The sequence below is a fragment of the Ovis aries genome, chromosome 1 (genome assembly GCF_016772045.2).
Source record: "Ovis aries strain OAR_USU_Benz2616 breed Rambouillet chromosome 1, ARS-UI_Ramb_v3.0, whole genome shotgun sequence".
Classification (NCBI taxonomy): Eukaryota; Metazoa; Chordata; class Mammalia; order Artiodactyla; family Bovidae; genus Ovis; species Ovis aries.
In genome coordinates this window covers 265,351,247-265,362,214 of record NC_056054.1, presented here as the reverse complement: position 1 = coordinate 265,362,214, position 10,968 = coordinate 265,351,247, and the positions used below count along the sequence as shown (strand labels likewise).

Sequence of the window (10,968 nt, the reverse complement as noted above, 5' to 3'; positions counted from 1 at the left end):
TCCTGAGGCACCGACTCCACACTGCGGTCCGCTCCACCCCTGCTTTGGGGTACCCTGCCGTGTCCCCCTCTGGCTTCTCCCCTCCTTCCTGGCAGGGGTGGGGCCCTGGGGCTCACCGCTGCATGCAGGCAGCCCTCAGCATCTGGGTGAGCCGGTCAGGCCCTGGCACCCTGGGTTCCTCAACTGAACAGGGGCTGGCTGGGCTGATGTGGCCCCCTTGGGTGCGGCCAGGCAGGTTCCATCTGTGCCCACAGACACAGCTCCTCTGGGGCAGTCATCCTCTAGACACAAAACACCAGGGTGTCCTCAGCCTCACCTCTTTGTTGACTGGACTTGTCCGGTGAAGGAACAACGCGTGAAACACACGGAGCCGGGAGGTTCACGGACGGGAGTGTCTGGTGTGACACTGAGGGGCGCTGGGCTGAGTGACCCTCAGAGCGGCAGGGGTGCAGCCCCCCTGGCCGGTACCCTGCACCCGTCCATCATGGTGGATCCCATGCTGGGGGGATCTTGCAGGGGCTCCAAAGTGACTAAGCAGCTTCAGTTGGTCCTGCTTAAACATTCTCCTCCCATGAGTCCCCAGGGGTCTCAAGACTTGCACCTCTGATCAGGATCCCAGATGAGGGCAGCTCAGCTCCGCCCTCCAAGGGGCGCAGGGAGCCGGGTGGGTGGGGTGGTGGGGATGGGGGGCCGCAGCTTGGGGAGGGGAGCAGAGGTCAGGGGTGAGACCTGACCACCTCCGTCCCTCTGCACAGGTTGCTGCCGTTGTGCCTGGGGAAGGCCCTGTTGGAGCAGCTCCCGCGGGGCCCTGGCAGCAGCACAGTGGGGGCACCCGGGCCTGTGGAGTGGGGACCTCAGCCCGGGACCTGCCAGGCAGGGGTGCCCTGGGGGAGCCAGACCAGATCGTGAGCCCCACACGCTGCAGGGGTGCGTGCACAGCCTGTCCCCACCCCACAGGGCTCAGCCAAGCTGTGTGTGAGCGACTGGACGACCCTGTGGCTTGGGCTGGCTCCAGGGAGCGGTGGTGACACATTCCTTTCAAGTTGGTGTGAGCGTGTGTGTGCGGGTGTGGGCTTACCCTCCTGGCAGAGGACCTGACATTGGAACCAGCTTGGAGGGAGAGGAGAGACGGAGAACTGCCTTCCTAGTGGCTCTTTGAAATGCTGGGTGATGTACTCGACGAGCTGGAACCACATGAAACACTTGGAGCTTCAGGGCAGAGCAGTCTCGGGGTTTCTCCTGGGGCAGCTTTGCGGGTGCCGGCATGGGAGGGAGTCCCACCTGCAGACCCCGGGCGCCACCTCGCTCAGCCCGGCCCTTTCTGCTCAGGGCGGGTGCCCCCCTACACAACACGTGTGCACACATGGGCTCCTTGGGGCAAGAAGCCTTGAGGGCTGGTGGAGGGTGAGCGCCAGCCCCCACCCACCAGACCCTCCAGTATCCAGGGAGGAGGAGACCACCTGAGGTCCTGCCCTGTGGGACATGGTGGGCATGGAGCTCGGCCTTCACGTCCCCCACCCCCTGCACCCCCTGGGCACTGCCCAGCGCCTAGAGGGCTGACAAGGACCATTGGGCCTGGGCTGCAGGGACAAGGGAGGGAGGGAGTCCCAGGCCTACTGCACGGAGCTGAGATCACCGGGTTGTGATCGCTGCCAGCCCGGATCAGCCCCAGCCAACCAGAGCCCCGCTTCGGGGGAGGGTGGGGTGAATCCCCTTCTGTCCACACTTCCCCAGACTGGGGGGAAACACTGAGTCTTCCCTCGGCCAAACCAGGCCCCAAACTGGAGACCACAGATGCCCCCGAAAGCAGGGCCTGAGCCAGGATAGTGGAGGGAGGAGGCGGTGGACCAGGCCTCAGCCTTAGAGCACCCTCAACACTGGGCCTGCAGGGAGCCCTCGGGGCCAGCCTTCTGCGCTGGGGCCTGCAGGTGGTCAAGAGAGTGGACACGTTCTCGAACCAGGGCCCTGGGTCTTTGGAACCACTTGGGAGAGGGCCTGCCTTCCCACCCACATCCTCACCTCTGTCTCCTCTTCCTGCCTTTAGCCAAGCCACCCCATCACATTAGCTCTGCCCACTGTGGACGTGGAATCCGTGTGGGCGAGCCAAGTGAGGTGCTGGCTGGGTGTTCACTGCCGCCCAGGGCCGAGGGGACACACGAAGGGAGCCAGCCGGTCATTGACGGGAGATAATAATTGCCCCCAGATCCCTCGCCTTTTGAAGCACAGGCCAAGTCCTGCTGCTCCTGTGCTGTGAAGCCCAAGGGCTTCTGGTCAGTGGAGGACAGGCCATCTCAGGAGAGCCTGGCACCACCACCCCCGACCCCATGCTGAGATGCGCCCCTCACCGCGCCCCCCCCCCCCCACCACTCTGGGTCGTCTTCAGGACGCTGCTTAGACTTCACTCACTCTGAGGATGCCTGCCCCGCCCTGCCACCTGCCTGCACCCACGAGCACAGTTTCCATGTTAATCCCTCAAGGCAGTTGCATTTCCGGATTTTCTGTAATTACACCATCCGGTGTTTGTGGGTAATCCCGTCAGCCTGTGGTGCAGTTCCTCCTGAAATTATCTGCTCCGCCAGCCTGGCAGCGCTCATGAGGCTGTGGAGCAGGCTTCTCCCAGTGTCTTGGTTTTGGCACCAGAGTCAAGGCCTCAAGGATCATTTGAAGAATCTCCACTCTGTTTCCTTACTGGATCACCTGTTTCTTGGAAGTTGGTTAGAACTCACCTGTTAAACTACTTGGACCTGCTGTTTTCTTTGGGGATTTTTTTGTTGTTGTTTTTAACATGTAAGCTATATATAGTGTATGTAAAACGGATTTCTTGGGACTTCCCTGGCAGTCCAGTGGTTAAGAATCTGCATTCCAGTGCAGGGGATGCAGGTTTGATCCCTGGTCAGGGAACTAAGATCCCATTTGCCTTAGAGCAACTACAACTGCTGAGCCCACACAGTCTGGAGCAGCGCGCAGCAACTGGAGAAGCCTGAGTGCCACAGCCAAGAAGCCCAGCACAGCACCCCTCCCAACCAAATCTTTTTTAAATGAAAGTAAAGTTGACGCAAAATGATTTTTGAAAAGTGGATTTCTTATAGATAGCACATCCTGGGATCTTGTTTTTATGGTTTTACTATCTATCCAGTGTGATAGTCTCTCTTCTAATTATTATTTCTAATTATCTCTCTTCTAATAATTAGTATATTTCCATTTAATACAATCATTGAGGTGCTTGGACCTGTCTACAGCTTTATCTGCTTTCTGTCTGCTCCTCTGGCTGGGATATTTGTTTCTGTTTTCCCGCCTTGTTTGGGGTTATTTGAACTTTTTTCCAGTATTCCATTTAGTTTATTAGCTTTTGAAATAATGTATTGTGTGATTTGTGTAAAGATTTATTGTGTTATCTTTTAGTGATTGCTCTAGGGATTATAATAGATATACCTGACTTTGTGAATCTACATTGGAAGGACTGTTGCTGAAGCTGAAGTGTCAATATTTTTGTCACCAGATGCAAAAGACCCTGATGCTGGGAAAGATTGGGGACAAGAGGAGAAGGGGATGACAGAGGATGAGATAGTTGGATGGCATCACAGATTCAATGGACATGAGTTCGAGCAAGCTCCAGGAGATAGTGAATGACAGGGGAGCCTGGTATGCTAAAGTCCTTGGGGTTGCAAAGAGTTGGACTCGACTTGGTGACTGGACAGCAACAACAAAAGTTAATATTTAAGGGACACCCAGAATCCTATAGCCGTTCAAGACCCCCTATTTGTCACTGAGTAACATGCCCACGGGGATCACCCAGATGATGTTCTAGCTTTTGCTTTCAGGAGTCAGTTATTTAAAGGCTTTGAAGGAGGCAGTTCAATTCAGTTGCTCAGTTGTGTCTGACTGAGGTTTGTCTCCAAACCCCATGGATTGCAGTACGCCAGGCTTCCCTGTCCATCACCAACTCCTGGAGCTTACTCATTTCCATCCATCGGTGATGCCATCCAACCATCTCATCCTCTGTCATCCCCTTCTCCTGCCTTCATTCTTTTCCAGCATCAGGGTCTTTTCCAAGAAGTCAGTTCTTCACATCAAGTGGCCAAAGTATTGGGAATTTCAGCTTCAGCATCAGTCCTTCTAATGAATATTCAGGACTGATTTCCTTTAGGATGGACTGGTTGGATCTCCTTGCAGTCCAAGGGACTCTCAAGAGTCTTCTCCAACACCACAGTTTAAAAGCATCAATTCTTCAGTGCTCAGCTTTCTTCATGGTCCAATTCTAACATCCATACATGACCGCAGGAAAAACCATAGCTTTGACTAGATGGACTTTGTTGGCAAAGTACTGTCTCTGCTTTTTAATATGCTATCTAGGTTGGTCATAGCTTTTCTTCCAAGAAGCAAGTGTCTTTTTTTTTTTTTTCTTTTCTTTTTTTCTATTTTTTTTAAATTGAAGGATAATTGCTTTACAGAATTTTGTTGTTTTCTGTCAAACTTCAACATGAACCAGCCATAGGTATACATATATCCCCTCTCTTTTGAACCTCCCTCCCATCTCCTGCCCCATCCCACCCCTCTAGGTTGATACAGAGCCCCTGTTTGAGTTTCCTGAGCTACACAGCAAATTCCTGTTGGTTATCTATCTTACATGTGGTAATGTAAGTTTTCATGTTACTCTTTCCATACATCTTGCCCTTTCCTCCCCTCTCCCCATGTCTGTAAGTCTATTCTCTATGGCTTGCTTCTCCACTGCCGCCCTGTAAATAAGTTCTTTGGTACCGTTCTTCTGGATTCTGTATATATGTGTTAGAATACGATATTTATGTTTCTCTTTCTGACTCACTTTACTCTGTATAATAGGTTCTAGGTTCATCCACCTCAGAACTGACTCAAATGTGTTCCTTTTTATGGCTGAGTAATATTCCATTGTGTATATGCACCGCAGCTTCTTTATCCATTCATCTGTTGATGGACATCTAGGTTGCTTCCATGTTCTAGCTATTGTAAATAGTGCTGCAATGAACAATGGGATACATGTGTCTTTTTAAATTTTGGTTTCCTCAGGGTATATGCCTAGGAGTGGGATTGCTGGGTCATATGGTGGTTTTATTCCTAGTTTTTTAAGGAATCTCCATACCGTCCTCATAGTGGCTGTATCAATTTACATTCCCATCAACACTGCAAGAGCATTCCCTTTTCTTCACACCCTCTCCAGCATTTACTGTTTGTAGACTTTTTTAAAATATAAATTTATTTATTTTAATTGGAGGTTAATTACTTTACAATATTGTATCGGTTTTGCCATACATCAGCATGAATCTGCCACAGGTATACACACCGAGGAAACCAGAATTGAAAGAGACACGTGTACCCCAATGTTCATTGCAGCACTGTTTATAATAGCCAGGACATGGAAGCAACCTAGATGTCCACCAGCAGATGAATGGATAAGAAAGCTGTGGTACACATACACAATGGAGTATTACTCAGCCATTAAAAAGAATACATTTGAATCAGTTCTAATGAGGTGGATGAAACTGGAGCTGATTATACAGAGTGAAGTAAGCCAGAAAGAAAAACACCAATACAGTATACTAACACATATATATGGAATTTAGAAAGATGGTAATGATAACCCTGTATGCGAGACAGCAAAAGAGACACAGATGTATAGAACAGACTTCTTTATTTTTCTTAGTACGCTGTTTCTTCAGAGCAATACGCCGGCGTTTGTGTTGCAGAACTCGTGGAGTCACGAGATGCTGAATCTTGGGTGCTTTAGTCCTAGGTTTCTTAACATCTTTGTTTAGGGGCTTTTGCACAACATATTGGTGGACATCATCTTTAGAGAGATTGAAAAGTTTGCGGATTCTGTCAGCTCTTTTGGGACCCAGGTGACGAGGCACTGTAGTGTCGGTGAGTCCAGGAATATCCTTCTCTCCTTTTTTCACGATGACTAAATTGAGAACACTCAGATTGGCATGCACAGTGCAGCCCCGTACAGATTTGTGCTTTCTCTCTCCAGTCCTCCTTGGTCTATAACAGAAACGCCCCTTACTCAGTAGCAGGCAAACTCAGCCATGGGTCAAGACACCCTGCTTCATAGGGAAACCCTGCTTATCGTTCCCGCCATCGATTCAGACCACATAACCCTTCAGAGCGTCAGCAGCAACTTCTGTGGCCATTCACTTCTCGTAGAAGGTATGAAGTTTTTGTTCATCGTCTACTTTATTAGCTTCTGGCAGCCAGTGGCCGGGAAAGAGATGTTCAGCTTCATTCTGAAGCGGCCAACAGCCTCCGAGGCACCACAAAAAAGAGCTATCATATGGTTTTTATCTTTCAATTTGTTAATATGGTGTATCACATTGATTGATTTGCATATATTAAAGAATCCTTGCATTCCTGGAATAAACCCAACTTGATCATGGTGTATGAGCTTTTTGAAGTGTTGCTGAATTCTGTTTGCTAAAATTTTGTTGAGGAATTTTGCATCTATGTTCATCAGTGATACTAACCTGTAGTTTTCTTTTTTTGTGTTATCTTTGGTTTTGGTATCAGGGTGATGGTGGCCTCGTAGAATGAGTTTGGAAGTGTTCCTTCCTTTGCAATTTTTTTGAAAGAGTTTTAGAAGGATAGATATTAGCTCTTCTCTAAATGTTTGATAAAATTCTCTTGTGAAGCCATCTGGTCCTGGGCTTTTGTTTTTTGGGAGATGTTTGATCACAGCTTCAATTTCAGTGCTTGTAATTGGGTTGTTCATAATTTCTGCTTCTTCCTGGTTCAGTCTTGGAAGATTGAACTTTTCTGAGAATGTTTCCATTTCTTCTAGGTTATCCATTTTATTGCCATATAGTTGCTCATAATAGTCACTTATAATCCTTTATATTTCTGCATTGTCTGTTGTAACCTTTTTTTCATTTCAAATTTTGTTGATTTGATTCTTCTCTCTTTTTTCTTGAGTCTGGCTAAAGGTTTGTCAATTTTGTTTATCTTCTGAAAGAACTAGCTTTTAGTTTTATTAATCTTTACTATTATTTTTCATTTATTTCTGCTTGGATCTTTATGATTTCATTCCTTCTGCTAATTTTTTTTTCTTCTCCTTTTTCCAGTTGTTTTAGGTGTAAAGTTAGGTTGTCTATTCGATGTTTTTCTTGTTTCTTGATGTAGGATTGTGTTGTGTAAACTTCCCTCTTAGAACTGCTTTCACTGCATCCCATAGGTTTTGAGTTGTTGTGTTTTCATTGTCATTTGTTTCTAGACATGTTTTGATTTCCCTTTTGGTTTCTTTAGTAACCTGTTGGTTATTTAGAAATGTGTTGTTTCATCTCCATGTGTTTGTGTTTCTTACAGTTTGTTTCTTGTAATTGATATCTAGTCTCATAGCTTTGTGGTTGGAGAAGATGCTTGATATGGTTTCAGTTTTCTTCAATTTACTGAGGTTTGATTTGTGACCCAAGATGTGGTCTACCCTGGAGAATGTTCCATGTGCACTTGAGAAGAAGTTGTATTCTCCTGGATTTGGATGGAATGTCCTGAAGATATCAATGAGATCCATCTCATCTAATGTGTCATTTAAGACTTGTGTTTCCTTACTAATTTTCTGTTTTGATGATCTGTCCATTGGTGTGAGAGGGGTGTTAAAGTCTCCTACTATTATTGGGTTACTGTCAATTTCTCCTTTTATGTCTGTTAGTGTTTGTCTTATGTACTGAGGTGCTCCTGTGTTGGGTGCATAGATATTTACAATTGTTACGTCTTCCTCTTGGCTTGATCCCTTGATCATTATGTAATGTCCTTCCTTAACTCTTGCAATCTTTATTTTAAGGTCTATTTTGTCTGATATGAGGATTGCTATTCTGGGTTTCTTTTGCCTCCCATTTGCATGGAGTATATTTTTCCATCCTCTTACTTTCAGTCTATATGTGTCTTTAGGTCTGAAGTGGCTTTCCTGTAGACAGCATATATATGGCTCTTATTTTTGTATCCATTCAGCCAGTCTGTGTCTTTTGGTTGGAGCATTTAATCCATTTATATTTAAAGTATTTATTGATATGTATGTTCCTGTTGCCATTTTCTTAATTGTTTAGGGTTGATTTTGTTGATTTGTTGATTAGGGTTGATTTTGGTGGTACTGAATTCTCCTAACTTTTGCTTTTCTGAAAAGCTTTTTTATTTCTCCATCAATTTGGAATGAGATCATTGCCGAGTATAGTAATCTTGGTTGTAGATTTTTCCTTTTCAGTACTTTAAATATATCCTGCCATTCCCTTCTGGCCTGGAGAATTTCTGCTGAAAGATCAACTGTTAAGTGTATGGGGTTTCCCTTGTATGTAACTTGTTGCTTCTCCCTTGCTGCTTTTAATATTCTTTCTCTGTGATTAGTCTTTGTTAGTTTGATTAGTGTGTGTCTAGTATGTTTCTTCTGGGACTAACCTCAGTTCTTTTCATTCTTTTTACTTTATTCTACTCTTTGGAAGTTATTTCTACCATTTCATCTTCCAGCTCACTGATTCCTTCTTCTGCTTCAGATATTCTGCTATGGATTCCTTCTAGAGTATTTTTAATTTCAGTAATTGTGTTATTTGTCTCTGTATGTTTATTCTTTAATTCTTCTATGTCTTTGTTAATTGATTCTTGCATTTTCTCCACTTTGTTCTCAAGGATTTTGATCATCTTTATTATCATTATGTGAATTCTTTTCCAGCGAGTTTGCCTATTTCCTCTTCATTTATTTGAACTTCTGTGTTTCTAGTTTGTTCCTTCATTTCTGTAGTGTTTCTCTGCCTTTTCATTATTTTTTTTTTAAACTTACTGTGTTTGAGGTCTCCTTTTCCCAGGCTTCAAGGTTGAATTCTTTCTTCCTTCTGGTTTCTGCGCTCTGCTCCAGTGGTTTGTGTGAGCTTCTTACAGGGTGAGATCTGTGCTGAGTTTTTGTTTGTTCGTTAGTTTGTTTCTCCTCTGATGGGCAAGGCTGAGTGAGGTGGTGATCCTGTCTGCTGATGATTGGGTTTGTATTTTTGTTGTTGTTTAGTTGAGGTGTCCTGCACAGGGTGCTACTGGTGGTTGGGTGATGCCGGGTCTTGTATTCAAGTGGCTTCCTTTATGTGAGTTCTCACTATTTGATACCCCCTAGGGTTAGTTCTCTGGTAGTCTAGGGTCTTGGAGTCAGTGCTCCCACCCCAAAGGCTCAGAGCTTGATCCCTGGTCAGGAACGAAGATTCCACAAGTGGTTTGTGATGGCATTAAGTGAGGTTAAAACAAATATCCCCAAATGAGAAACCAAAGGTGAACCCCAGACAAATGACAGTTACAAAATTAGGCAAATAATAATTAAAGGAATATACGCATATACATATACACCCATGAGCAAAGTCAAAACAGTCCAACAGAAATAAAGTACAGTAGATTGACCTGGAAAACAAAAGAAATCAAAAACTATAGTTACCAGTTAAGAACAAAACTAACTAAAGCACAAACTGGAAAGCAAAACTAAAGCAAGGTGCCAACGGGGGAATAAAACAATGGAAACAAAACTAACAAATATGTTCAGAGGAAAAAAAGAAAGAATAGATATGGAAAGTTAAATAGAGGTAGATGAAGAGGATTATATACATTAAAGATTAACTGCAAGGGGAAAAGAACAGTAGGAAAGGGAAGGGAAACAGGAATAAATGTAGGGGAAATATAATAGGTTTAAAAATTAAAAATTAAAATGATAAAAAAGCGTCTTTTAATTTCATAGCTGCAGTCACCATCTGCAGTGATTTTGAAGCCCCCCAAAATACCATCTGTCACTGTTTGCATTGTCTCTCCATCTATTTGCCATGAAGTGATGGGACCAGATGCCCTGATCTTAGTTTTCTGAACGTTGAGTTTTAAGCCAGCTTTTGAAGGAGGCAAGCGTTATATTATACTTGGGGAGTTGCTCACTGTTTTCTTCCCCTGCCTGTGGGGCCTCGTCCCCTGTTGACAGTTGCCTTGAGAGCTTCCTGTGGGCGATACATCCTCTTTTCTTTCATCCATGCCTGTTGTTTTGCCCGTGTTCCTGGAGACATCGCACTCCACGTGGGAAACACTAGATGCATCATCCCACTGCCTGTTGCCTCTGTGTCCAGTGAGGAACCATCAAGGCTGGAATTGCTGTCCCCCGAACTCTCCTCCTCCTGATGGCTTCCAGGCTCCGCCCTCCGTCTTTGGTTCTCACACCAGGGTGTGTCCGGCCTGGGCCCCCTTTCAGCCTGTTGGGTGTCACAGTTTGTGTGTATAATTAGAGTGTTTTCCTGAGTGGAGTGGTTGTCCGCCATCCTTGCTCCCGTCACTGTTCTGTGCTAACTTCTCTCTCCCCTGGACACCAGGAGGTTATTTTAATATTTAAATATTTCACATTATTTGTGGCTTTAGCATCCTCTGTGTAGCCCACACTCTGTGTGGGGGCCCTGCATGGACCTTGGTGTCAGGCCCATCTGAAGACGCAGAGCAGCAAGAACAAGAACCCCAGGCCCAGCAAGGCCACGGTGCCGTGCACAAGCCTGTGGGCCGTCGGCATGGTGGGCAACAGACTCTGGGCATGAGGGTGTCCGCTGTCTGTGGGCAGCCCCCCAGCAGTTGTGGCTGTGGGAGCAGGACAGGGTTTCCTGCCACAGCGAGGAGGGTGTGGAGAGCAAGGTGGGTGGCTATGGGGCAGCGGGGGCACCTCAGCTGCTGGAGGGTTTGAGTTGATGGTGGAAAGAGCCAGCTGAGGCTGGTGCTGTCTGGCTGACGGTGTTCCCCCAGCTCCTCTGCAGCGGGAGGCAGCCTCTCCCGCCCCACCCCCACTTCTGATCAGCTGGAGGGGCCAGAAATTCCAGAGTGATGGCTGAGCCAGCAGGTGGCCCAGAGTGGGGCTCTGGCTAGGGGTGAGGGTCAGGGGAGGCTGAAGTCTCAAGGGAGGGAGCCAGGAGAAGGGGCTGGATGGGGTGAGGGAAGCGTCAGCATGTTCTAAACCGGGGC

General features: G+C 46.6%; 1 pseudogene; it reads right to left on the bottom strand.

The window, feature by feature from the left end:
* Positions 1 to 5,558: 5,558 nt before the first annotated feature.
* Positions 5,559 to 6,268, bottom strand: LOC114112924 (small ribosomal subunit protein eS6-like; annotated as a pseudogene).
* Positions 6,269 to 10,968: the final 4,700 nt, after the last annotated feature.